Source organism: Bidens hawaiensis, unplaced genomic scaffold (genome assembly GCF_021521415.1).
Source record: "Bidens hawaiensis isolate Kalapana, Puna unplaced genomic scaffold, B.hawaiensis_p1.1 tig00054713_1, whole genome shotgun sequence".
Lineage (NCBI taxonomy): Eukaryota > Viridiplantae > Streptophyta > Magnoliopsida > Asterales > Asteraceae > Bidens > Bidens hawaiensis.
This window is the reverse complement of record NW_027499840.1, coordinates 1-13,827: the sequence shown is the minus strand read 5'-3', so window position 1 is coordinate 13,827 and position 13,827 is coordinate 1.

The window sequence follows — 13,827 nt, the reverse complement described above, 5'->3', positions numbered from 1 at the left end:
TTAAAAGGTTGCAGACCCTAATAATATCTGCGAAGGTTATAGGGCGAAATGCTCTTTAAAACGAATAGTTAGTTATGTATGAAATGCACTGGATAAAAGAATGAAAGTATGAAAAAAAGAATGAAAGTACGTAAAAAGAAAGGTAACATGTTAAGAATGTGATATGTATCTTTGGATACGTATTTATAAGTAAGTATGTGTATGTTGTCTTATTAACTAGAACTCCATCGGCGTAGCTGACTTTTAGTATGCACGCGGGTGAATAGGCTAAGGCAGCTCGCTTGATTGAAAAAACATGGCATTGGAGTGAAGACACTGGCATCTTGAGGAAAATGTTATGATGTTATTATGGTTTATGTTTTAATTTGAAATACAAAAGATGTTTGATTTGAAAAGGTTTGAACGATTCTGTAATATATGTTTGAAGTTTTATATTCCGTAAAAAGTTTTAATTAAACATGATATTTAGAACTGTGTTTATGAGTAAATCCAACGTCCATGTAGGGCACCGGGATCGGGGTTTAAATAACTTTATTGATAACAAATACCAAAGTGAATTACAAAACTTGTTCTTATCAAGACTCTTTATATAGAAATGAAATAAACAGACGCGACTTTTGGAGATGTCGGTTATTGTAGATAACCGTTTTGTAACCGTCAACTAACTCCCCTATAATCATAGAACTTCGAAGTGTTATCCTATTTTGATAATTGCCGGCCCATTACTACTTGCATCCGACCCATGATTTAAGTCTATACCCAAACAAATAAACAAGCCCAACCGGGCATAACCAAACAGACCCAAACTGGCTAGAAAAGAATAAAGAAATAAAGGTATAAAAATATTATTTAATGAAAAGAAGAGAAAAAAAAGTAGTAGTTTTTATTATAATTAAATGGATAGGGATTGGGCCTCCATTTTGAATGCTTATATTAATAAATAAATAAATAAAATTAAACTAATTTAAATAAAATTAAATTATATTATATTAATCTAAATATACGCAAATATACAAAAGGGAAGTCCCGCAAAGGATGTGTTATTTTACCTAACACATGAAACTATGAAAGCACCCGAAACCAAAATAACCCAACCCATATACCCAAAGTCATTCGGGTCGGATCAGATTATTTGGGTATGGTTTTCTCAAACACCAGTAGGGGTCAAATGAAAAACACATGAAAGTAAATAATTAACTAATCTTCAAGTTCTTAAACTTACATCCTAACAGGAAAATCAAACTTTTATTGTCAAACTAATCTTCAAGTTCTTAAACTTACCTCTTGTTGATCAAATTGGTTCAGCCTGCTTCTATCTAAATAAGCTATCTGTAAAAGGGACATTTATATTGTATAAGTGAGAAATTACACATAGAAATTAAGACATGACATAACCAATGTACTTGCTAGTAGTAATTACTGAAGAAGGAGAAGGAAAAGGAGAAGGAGGAGGAGAAAGAGGAGGAGGAGGAAGAGGAGGAGAAGAAGAAGGAGAAGAAGGAGAGAAGAAGAAGGAGAAGAAGAAGAAGGAGAAGGAGAAGAAGAAGAAGGAGGAGGAGGAGAAGAAGGTGAAGAAGAAGAAGAAGGAGAAGAAGAAGAAGAAGAAGAAGAAGAAGAAGAAGAAGAAGAAGAAGAAGAAGAAGAAGGAGAATGAGAAGGGGAAGAAGAAGGAGGAGGAGAAGAAGGAGAAGCAGAAGAAGGAGAAGGAGAAGAAGAAGGAGGAGGAGAAGAAGAAGAAGCAGAAGAAGAAGCAGGAGGAGGAGGAGGAGGAGAAGAAGAAGAAGAAGAAGAAGAAGAAGAAGAAGAAGAAGAAGAAGAAGAAGAAGAAGAAGAAGGAGAAGGAGGAGAAGGAGAGAAGAAGAAGAAGAAGGAGGAGGAGGAGGAGAAGAAGAAGAAGAAGGAGGAGAAGAAGAAGAAGAAGGAGAAGGAGAAGGAGAAAAAGAAGAAGGAGAATAAGGAGAAGAAGAAGAAGAAACCATAACCAACACCATTTTTGAATGTTCTTACTCAGACTCAAATGAGTTGTCAAAACTATGGCACTCTTTCAAAAAAAACAAGTAAACAAAACTAAAAACAACAAAAAGATTTAATAAGTGGGATAATTTTAGTATTCCATTGATATTTTAAAATGTACAAATGAAATTAACGTATACCATTAAAGTGAAACTAAGATTTTTAATATCATTAATTATTGTTAAAATGTATTATTGTTAATTTATTGGCAATCTCATAACGTATATCGGTTTTAAAACTGTAGTAAAATTTAATTCCATTCCAAGGGGTTAAAGATTCATTTAACCCCTAGTTTTTAAATTCCTTTTTGGGCGAGGCATTTTCACAAACCCCTGGTGTGCACTACACATATCAAGAACTCCCTAGCTAAAGATTAAACACTCATTAACAACAAGCATACAACCAAAATCAAATTGCGACGAAACCCATTGCAAATGTAGAAACAGAATATATAAATGATTAAATTTACCGTTACAATTAAATCTTAAGGAAGGAAGGAAAGAAGCAAGGCTTACATTGGATGAAGATTGAGAGACTTCTTCACCATAATATTTTTTCTTGTTCTCAACATAATGAATTAAAATTGGTATATGGGGCAAAATGTGATGTGATGGCGATTCAAGATTCTAATAAAGCTGCAGTTGAGTAGTTGAGAGGAGCAATTGATGACACGAGATTGCTTCAAAACACACGTATATTAAGATACGTCGGGTGCTTAAGCAATTACAATACACAATACTTCAAAGACAAGTGAATGAACATTTTCCCTATACATGACATCAACTATATATAGAGAAAACAAACCACCTAAGCCCATACACACCAAAAGCCCGCCGAGAACTCTAAGGAGTTCTCGGCTTACATGTTAGCCCAAGCCCATATACAAGTTAAGCCCATGTACACTTAGACTAAGCACAAACCATATAAACTAGGCCCAACAATCTCCCCCTTGGTTTGTAGCTTTGTCTTTTAATCATGCTCCATGTAGTCTATATCAACATCCTTCAATCCTCCTGCCCAGAACTTGCATCTGATAATATAAGCTACCATACCGGTGAATTCATTAGCAGCCATTTCAAAAATCGGATCAGCAATTATCTGGAAAGTACTGAGGGTCTTGATGTCCCTTTCTCCCAACTTTAATAAGTCTCTTGGATCAACAAATCTGTACTGACCCTTTCCTTTAGCCAACTTAATAACAAAAGTGGCAGTGACACTATCATATATCCAAAATCTCATGTTGTCCAATGTGCCATCTGGAATCTTTTTAGGAACAGGAATATGAGTAGCCTTGTTCGTAGCTGGCCACATGACGTTGACCATTGTTTTTCCAGTCCTTGGATCCTGGACTCCCTTGGCTTTCTTTAGAAAAGATTCTACAGTTGTCATGTTTGGGAAACCTCTATCGACTTGACTTCTTAGAAAGTTCCAGAAGTCTATACCACGTTTATCATTTGTCGGGTTGGTGAAAGGAGAGTTAATCAGGTCACTAAGATCCACTTTGGTCCAGGAGCCAAAGTCTTTCATCTTCTTGTAATACTCAGTTGTTCCTGATTTCCTCTTTACCCACCACATATTCTTGTCCGCATCAAAACCCCATGATAGAACCCCCGATCGATCACCACATTTATCCGAGAACCCCTTTTGAAAAGTAACGACGAACCTGTCTAGATGATCCGCTGATTCAACGTTCTGAATTGAGTTCTTCATCACCAGCAGTTTCTTCTTCCCCTTTTCAAGTAATTTCTTCTGAATTCTGTCCGATTTCTCTTTGGTGATGGGAAAGGCATCCAGGTATTGTTGCAGTGATTCCGACTCATCAATGTTGTCTACAGGGCGAGTAGTAGAGCTGCCACCTTGACTAACGTTGGGCATTTTAGAGGCCACATCATCACTGCCTTTAAACTCGTCTCCAAACTTTTGAAACAGCTTTTGTTGGAGGTCAAGATACAAGGTTGTTAATTCTCCCATGTTGGACTGTAGTTCTTTGATCTTGGCATCTTTATCAGAGTTACTTGCTTCCAACTCTTGAATACGAACGTCTTTGACTACCGAATCTTGTTCGAGTTCAAAGACTCGACGTTGTAATGCTTGAATGTCAACAGGAGCATCTTCAAGAACCATACCTTTACCTTTGTTCTGAAAGTAAGTTTCTTGCATAGCCAGAATTTGGGCAATCTTATCTGATGTACCTGAGCTTGACTGACCCTGAACATCTGGGCCAGATGAACCGGAGGGAATATCTGTAGTGTCGGTGTGTGGAATATCTGTCTCAAAATTAAATTCACTAACAAAATCACTAGTCAACATATCATGAAATGAAGGCTCAGCAGTAGATGTATCTTGTTCAGCTTGTGTTTCTGGAGCATGTGGCTCAGGTTGAGCAGTTTGTTGTTGTGGGCTAATTGTTGCATCTGTGGTTGTTGTTGTGGTTGTTTCAAGTTCACTTATCAGCACGCCAGGCCTCGGTCTTTCTTTCTTCGTTTACGTGGACCGAGGTCTGCGGCTGGATCCTCAGCTATATTTTCTTCAATGATTTCGGCAACTGTCAAAGGAGGCTTCAGAGCAGTTGACTGTAATAAAGCTTTTACAGCTTCCAAAGCACTTAAGTTCTCAGCACTTGGAGAGGTATTTGACTAACGGTGTTCAGTCTCATATTCTTCATCATCAGAAATTTCAAATGACGCAACACGTGGCTGAGTTGGAGCCACATGTTCATCAGCAACCTGAGCTATAACTGGATCAGCTTCTGTTTCCGTAAATCGTCCAAATTTAACCAGAGAATGGAGGCCCCGGTACACAATCTTGGATCCTTTTTTGTTTTGTTTCATCAACCCAAAGGTATTGGGTCCCATTGACTTCATATCCGAGGTATCAACTGACTTCTTTTGAACTTTGGAGTCTATGGGCACAACTCCATCTTGTCCTCGCAGGTTGATTGAAGCGTTGTTCTAAAAATCCGTGATCATCTTCTTGCATATGACAAGATTCTCTCTTAGTGCGTGAGAGATCATGCATGTGTTAAGACCGACAATCATAGACTTGAATTCCTTGTGAGTCAGAGGTGGATCATATAAGTATCCAGCTATGTTGTGCGTATCAACAACCTTTAACGAATTCTGATCAGCCATTTCTACACCAAACATATCAAGTTAGATAATATATAGATTAATTTGATAGTATTTAAAATTTTTTTCATGACATATAAGAGATTTGGGCCAATAAGATCAAAACAGGACCAAAGAGAACTTATATGAAAGCCCAATGGCCCAAGTAAACCACACAGTATAAGATAAGGCCCCAAAAAAATATAAAGCCCAGCTGGTTAGATTTCCGTGAACTGGGAAGTTCTCGGTCAACGAAAGTCAAGGGAAACAACCAAGAACTGGGTTCTTGGTCAACATTTAACCGAGAACATGAGTTCTCAGTCAAGACAGGGTGTTCTCGGTCAACGAAAGTCAACTGAAAACCCCTTGACAGCTGGGGACAGAGAACCTCTTGGGTTCCTTCTTGGGAAACGTGCAATCATCTTCAACCCACCGAGATCTCTAAACCTCCATTGAACATGCAACTCGTCTACAATAACCAACCGAAAACACTTAATTAAACCCTAAGAAGTCCACCAAAACCCCTAATTACTCATGAATTCACTTTTAAGTTATCAAACCATCCATGAAATCAGTTCATGGCAACTTCGAATAAGCCTCTGTCGGTACATTGATCTCACATGACTTTGTTCAATACCTGTTAAGCAAATAAGTGAACACTGATAGATGATAAGTGACGATGGCTTAGATTACGGGTAGAATACTTGAGAGAAAGAGTTAAGTTTCTTTAATCAGATGAGAGTAATAAAAGTGACAAAAGAAAAACTTGAAATTATTTATGTGCTCAACACAGGCCGAGAACAGGCCGAAACAGGCCGAAAACCCTAAATGGGCTCAACACAATGGGCAGCCCAAGTAGAAACGTACCCAACCAGTAAGGTGACCCAAAAACCTTCAAACCCCAAATTGAAAATAAACTCAATTCTATACAAGCGTTTCGAGGTGAGTAAGTAAAAACGCCACCCTTTTATGAAAAGATCCGAACATGGAATCATATCGTTTAAGAGGCTGTCACTAGGATTCATGTTCAACGTTATTATGACATAAAGAGACAGGTTGATAGCAGGTATAACGTACTTAGCATGATTTTCATTGCATCAGTGATATGGATTAGGTTCAGTTCAGCATAAAGCTTAGATGGACATCACTCATGGATCTGTGATGCCTCATATCTCTTCTCAAAGCGTATTTGGCTTTCCCCAGATCACCCCAATTTGACTCCAACCCCCTAGTGCTTGATCAAAAGATTTTATATAAAAGCAAATTTAGGCTTTAAGGTTGAACGTTAGACTTAGTGTCAGTAAACTAATAAGCCTTTCATTCGAGACATGACATGACTTACTTGTGTACCCCCATCTCTGTAGTTTTAGTTTAACCATTTAAGCCTCTTAAAATATTTTTATTAGAATAAAATAAACTTAAATCATTTTTTTTAACTTAATAATAATAACAATAGCTTAACAGTACAATATTTTTGGTGATCAAGACACTAACGGGCTCGTGTATGACTGAGTAATTGTTTTTCTGCCTATCATTCGGAGAGATGTATCTGGAGACATGCACATTTCTTCAGAATGACTCTCCACATTAAGTTTAGCAAGTTTAGTTTATATCACTTCAACTTTTACGCATCATGGAAAGCTACCACACAAATCAATGACTGTTCTAGAGCCTTTTAAGCTTAATAACTTCACCCGTTAAGCACACAAAAACAATTTATCTATCACTTTCCAAAGGTTGGATCAATTTTCATTTGAAAATATTTTGAAGCTTCTAAAAAGTTGTTAACTGAATAGTAATATCACTTCCTTAGGAGTTACATAAAACACACGTGTTAAGCATTCAGTCACCCCGGTCACTGTTAACCTTTTTGGTAAATGGCTATCCTGTATGACCACAAGTGGTTAACCGGACCAAACATGTATGAACATACATGTCCTTCCAGCTCAGAGTTACCAACATAGTTTTAAGTGAAAGAACACAAAACACAAAAAAACATCATAATCGCCCCGGGTGCTTTCAGTCGTTGGGTAAATGGCTATCCTGTGAAACTACAAGTAGAACACCGGACCAATCATATACGAATATATGCCCTTCAAACTTGAGCAACCGACATAATTTTAAGCGAGAATGAATCTTGAAAGGCAAATTTTTTTAATAATAAAGACAACGCAATCACACTATTTTTGACATTTTTGACATATTTTTTTAATAATAAAGACAACGCACACATACTATTTTTGACATTTTGATTTTTCTCCCTCTAAATTTGTGCAAAAATAACAAATATGTACAAATTTATACCCAAAAAGACTCAATCCTCGAAACGAAGCATTTTAAGAAAACCCACAAGCACATTAAATTTTGCTGTTCCGACCAGTTTTGTAAATAAGTCCGCCACATTGTTGTCAGTGTGGACTTGTTCAAGGTGAATCAATATTCGATCGAAACAGTCATGAATAAAATGAATTTTGATATCGATGTGCTTGGTTTTAGAGTGTTGAACTGGATTTTTCACGAAGGCAATGGCCGCACCATTATCACAAAAAATAGGAGTGTCAAGAAATTCCAAACCGTAATCTAGCAGTTGGTTTTACATACAGATAACCTGAGAGTAGCAAGCAGATGCGGCAACATACTCCACTTCGGCAGTCGAAGTAGACACCGTCTGTTGTTTCTTACACTGCCATGAAGTGAGACGATCTCCTAAGAACTGGCAACCAGCTGGCGTGGATTTCCTGTCAATGTCATCTCCACCATAATTGCTATCAGCAAAAGCATAAAGATCAAATTCTGATTGTTTGGGATACCAAAGACCTAACTTTGGTTGTCCCTTCAAATATCTAAAAATACGTTTAACAGCAATTAAATGAGAGAGTTTAGGGTTAGCCTGGAAACGAGCACATTGGCAGACTGCAAACATGATGTAAGGAAGACTGGTCTTTCTGCCATGGGAGTGTTGGCACTCTTGGAATCTTGAAGTTCGAACTTTGCCAGCATATCCTCAACGTACTTCCCTTGATGCAGTAGGATTCCTTCCGAGCTTTGGCGAACCTGTAACCCCAGAAACGTTGTCATTTCACCCAACGAACTCATCTCAAACCTCTTCTTCATTACACCTTCAAATTTTGTACACAACTCAGTGCTGGTGGATCCAAAGATGATATCATCGACATAGATCTGGACAAGAATCAAATCTTTTCCGACAGTTTTCTGGAACAAGGTTTGATCGATGGTTCCACGCTTGTAGCCATGATCAAGAAGATGCGCGGTCAATGTAGCATACCATGCTCTAGGAGACTGATGTAACCTGTACAATGCCTTGTCTAACTTGTAGACGTGATTTGGCTTCTTAGAATCAACAAAACCCGGTGGATGATCAACATCAATCTCCTTCTTGACTTCACCATACAGAAACGCGGTCTTAACATCCATCTGATACACTGTAAACCCCATGTATGATGCATATGCCAGAAAAATTCTAATGGCCTCAAGTCTAGCCACTGGGGCATAGACTTCAGTGTAATCTAACCCCTCAACCTGACGAAAAACACAAACTACCAATCGTGCCTTATTACGAACAATAACCCCGGTGTCATCTTTCTTGTTTCTGAAAACCCATCTTGTATCAAGAGCTTTCTTTCCTTTCGGTAACGTAACCAATCTCCAAACTTTCAACTTATCAAACTGGTTTAATTCTTCGTGCATAGCATCAACCCAACTAGGTTCCTGAAGAGCCATTTCAACATTTTTTTTGGCTCAATTTGAGAGATGAAACAGGAAAACATGCAACTGTTTATGTGTCCTGTCTGACTTCTGGTGGACACTCCCGCTTCAATGGGACCTATGACATTTTCAATCGGATGATTCTTCTGGATTCTTGACGAAATTAAGTGATTGGAAACATCGTTGTTAGGTTGAAGATTTGACACATTCTCACTAGAATCAGCAAGGGGATTCTTCCAGCCAGATGTCGACGTACTATGAGAATACGAACTACGGGCAACATATTCATCGGGAATGGTATCGGGAAACAGTGTGCTCCCGAATATCTGACGAATGGAACTCTCCGCCTCAACAGCAACAGTATCTTCAGACGTGTGTGTCAAACATTCTGTGTCTGATGTATCCTTAGGCTTAGAGCCAGTTGCAGGTGAATCAGTTAACTCGGCGACATCATCATCAATGAGTGGAGAAATGTGGGACACTGTCTGTGAGTTATCCTTAGCAGCTTCCATAGTGGGACCACATAGAGGTTCAATGCTGATGACTGGAAACACATTGAATGGTTTGAAAAATTCGTTGTAGTCAAATAGCCAATCGGGACCAACACGAGCATCAGTCTCATTTTCTTCCAGCCAACGAATCTCATAGGATTCTAGAATCTGTTTGGTGGACTTTTTGTAGACCCTGTAAGCTGTATTTCCCGCATACCTAACAAAGTAACACTCATCGGCTGCGGACCCAATTTTTGGAGTAGTTTCGAGATTCAGTAAAGTGCACGGAGACCCAAAAGCTCTGAAATGTGCAACAGTGGGTTGATGACCGTAAACAATCTCATATGGGGTCTTCATTTTGGATTTGTTGATTATCACCCGATTCTGAACATAACAAGCCGTGTTAATAGCTTCTGCCCAGAAGAACAGTGGCAGTTTAGAGTCACACAACATTGTTCTTGAAGCTTCGATAAGAGTTCTGTTTCTTCTTTCAGCCACACCATTTTGTTGAGGAATCCGTGGGGCGCTGTACTGACGAAGCACCCCCTTTTCCGAAAAAAAGTGATTCAAAGTTGCATTCTTGAACTCTGTTCTATTGTCATAACGGATTCCCTTCAGCCTAAGATTCAGTTGATTCTCCATGAGCACAACAAACTTCTTAATTAGATCTGAAGTTTCACTCTTATTTGACAGGAAAAATACCCATGTCAAGCGTGAGAAATCATCAGTAATAACAAGACAATAAGAGCTACGAGACAAGCTCAAAACATGAACAGGCCCGAAAAGGTCCATATGAAGTAATTGAAAAACAGACGATATGGTATTAATCAACTTTGGCTTGTGAGATTTTCGATGATGTTTACCCAAATCACAAGCCACACATTTTTCAATAGTCACAAAATCCTTGATTGGTAAACAACGCACCAAATTATTTTTAGCAGGACGATTTAGATTTTTAGTATTAGCATGACCAAGCCGACGATGCCAAAGCATTGCATTATGTTCTGACACTTTTGAAAACAAGCAGGTTATTTCGTCATGAGCATTTTTGTTCATGTCGATCACATAAGCATTATCTTTTCTTTGTGATCGAACAAGAATCCAGTCTTTTAGTATAATTATACCAGGTTTCAGAATTAAACACTCCTTTTTAGTAAAATGAGTTGAAAAATCTTTGTCACAAATTGTGACACGCTCAAAAGACTGTGCTTCAATTCTGGAACAAAATTAACATTCTCAAACTTTAGAACACCGTACTTACAGTACCCTTCTGAGTGATCTTTCCTTTCTCTCCTCCCGCAAAAGACACATACCCACCGTTAAATGCTTGAATGTCGTGTAGCTGGGTTATGTCCCCTTTCATGTGCCTGGAACAGCCACTATCAACATACCAAGGTCTGATGATATTCCTCCATAGTTGTCCCTGCACAAAGCGCATGATTAGTTAGTTTTTGGTACCCAGTCCATACTTACACTGGGTGACCCTGATTCATCTACAGTTGTCACGGATTGCCATGACATGTCCTTATGATCGTCAAACATGGAATTTGTTGAAACTTTTGCCAGAGATTTAGGCAACCATCTATGTCTGTATGATTTAGAATTATAAGTACGAATGGTTGTCGTCACCTCCGGTGTTTTAGATGTAAATGGAGACGAATCAGCCTTTTTCTCCTGTTTTGGTCTAGTCTTAGTGTTCATATTAGAACTTGAATTTGAAACACCTTTTCTAACCTTTCTTTTAGACATGTTAGGTTTGGTCTGATGAGGACTAAACCTGCCAGATTTGTTTCAATTCCAATCATCGTCAAAGGAACTAGCCTGATAATGCCTGAATCTTTGCATGTACGCGTTATGAGGCATGTATGGCATATTCCTCTGATAGAATCTATAGTAGGGAACGTACGGACGATGTGGACAATTTCTAGCAATATGACCGAGAGTGCCACAATTAAAAAAGTTTGACGTTTTATGAAAAAATCATTTTGGGCAACTCCTTGGCTGGACTGGTTGTGTGGACCAGTCTGCTTAAATTTGCGAGAACTCCTGTTCTCATTTTTGAACTCATCACCTTGTTTGTCATTAGAGCATCCCTCTTTGACAAATTTAGGAGCAACATATTTTTTAGTTTTATCAGAAACTACATTATTAGTTTTATTAGAAACCACATTATTAGAGTTCAAAGTCTCAACCGAATCAACCACACAAGAATCCGTGCTCTTTAAAACAGAGCCCACACAAACAGTCGGAATAACAGAATTCAAAACAGGTGTTTTAAAGAAACATAAAAAACAAAGTTATTATCAAATTCAAAACAAGGGTCGTCATCCTCATCAGTCCACTCCTTCACAATTACTTTTTCTGCACATGAGGTAGATACATTAGAATCGTTCATATTGAAATGGATGGACCAGCATTCGCAGAACTGGTCCCACCACCTTTGTATTGCTTACCATACTTCATGTCCTTTATCTTTTCTTCCTGTTCTTTGGTGACAGGTGTAGGGACATAATTATGATTGTAAGGTGGGGGAACTTGACTGTATCCTATTCCCTCACCTTCATTTTTTTCCACCAAAATTGGTTTTCAATAATTGAGTTAACTACATTACTGGAACCATCGAATTTTTTAAAATCAAGTTCATCCTTTTCAAACTTACTAGTTAGATTTAAGATTTCTAACTTGGAAGCTTCCAGTTTAGCAGTTAACTCAACATTTCTTGTTTGGCATCAAGGTGGTGACAACTTTACTCTAAAATCATATTTAAGCTTAGAAATGTCCTTCTTTTGTGCTTCAATTTTGTCTAAAAAACCTTTTTCATTTTTCTTAAGCTTGAAATTTTCTGATTTTATTCTTTCCATATCTCTACTCAGACTATCGTTATGAAGCCTAAACATTTCAATTTTTTCACCACAATTTAAAGAACATGGTTGAAAACGTACATCAGATGAGTCTGGAGAAGTGAACTCCATATACGCAAACTGAAGCTCCTTGACCTTCTCCTTAGCAGCTTTTTCTTCTCCAGTGTCTTCAACATTGGCGAAATTTGCAGTCTGATTTCCAATGTTAAGTGCAGCCATCTGACCTTCCCAAGAAAACTGTTGAGCAACCATACTTCTTTCACCATTACCTGAACTACCTCCAGCCTCATCTCAAGCATTTCCAACTGTAACCAATGCCCTTTCCGTATTTCCATCCTTAGCTGGGTTAGTACATTCACGAGCAAAATGACCCGGTTCGTGACAGTTGTAGCACCTGAGAGTGCCTTTGTTAAAACCCACCTTTTGATTATTAGGCATGTTCCAATTATTTCTACCCGTCCTCTTAGTAAACTTATTTGCACGGAAAACTGCCATGGCAATTTGCAACGAGATGTCCATTTCTTCAACATCATCAGGATGAATTTGATCTAGTTCAGCAGCAACCACAGGTTGAACCAGGTCTCCAGCCAAAAAGGCATGATAACAATTCATGAATCCCACCATTTGAGCTATATTATCTTGAGTCTCCTTTGGTATGGTGGGGATCTGGCTGAAGTTTTAACTGGGAGAGTGGGTGGTTTGACCAGTGTCATTTGAAGACTGTCCAGACTTGGTGAAGAACACTGGAGCTGGTTTGGGTGAGTTGGATGATGATGATTGACCTAGAGTGGATGAGAACATATGGAAGTTTCCCTGAGGTGGTTGCTGAGTAGGCTTGAATAGTGAGAAACTATCTTGAGACATAAGGGCACTGTTGGAAGCAACGTTGTATCCAATAACACTATAAGAACTAGCATGATTTATTGCCCATTGTTTATCATCCATATCACAGGCTTTAATAGTGGCTATCATTTCAGTCATACCCATCCTGTTGAGATCCTTAGTCTTTTTGATAACCGCAACATTCATGTCTCAACTTTTCGGCAACGAGTTCACCAACTTGTTGTTTATTTCTGAAGTTTGCAGATAAATTCATGCTGCTCTCATTTCAGTCACAAGAGATATGAATCTTTGAAGTTGGGATTCCAACGTCTCTCCCATAACATGATTAAACATATTGAACTTTTGTTGCAACAAATCTTGGCGACTTCTCTTCATATCTTCAATTTCATTCATAAACTTCTATCAGTGCAGCCCACAACTCTTTAGCAGATTGAAGTTCTCTAAACTGAAGGGCAATCTCAGGTGAGAGTGCCATGGTTAGAGTGGAAAGAGCTCTCTCATCTTCCTCAACTTTAGCAAAGTCATCATCATCATACTGAGCAACTGGTTTCACAAGAACCTCGTCAGAACCATCCCTTTGATAGGTGATCCTTTGAGGTCCCCTCACAATGCTTTTCCAAATTTTGGAATCTTTCATCTTGGTGTAGTGTTCAAAACGAAATTTCCATTCACTGAACCCCTCATGGGACAATAGACGGGGTATACGAGTAGCAGTTCCCAAGATGGAATCAAGTTCTTGATGAAGTGATGAGTTGGTTGAATTGCTATCATTAGTTAACTAGGCCA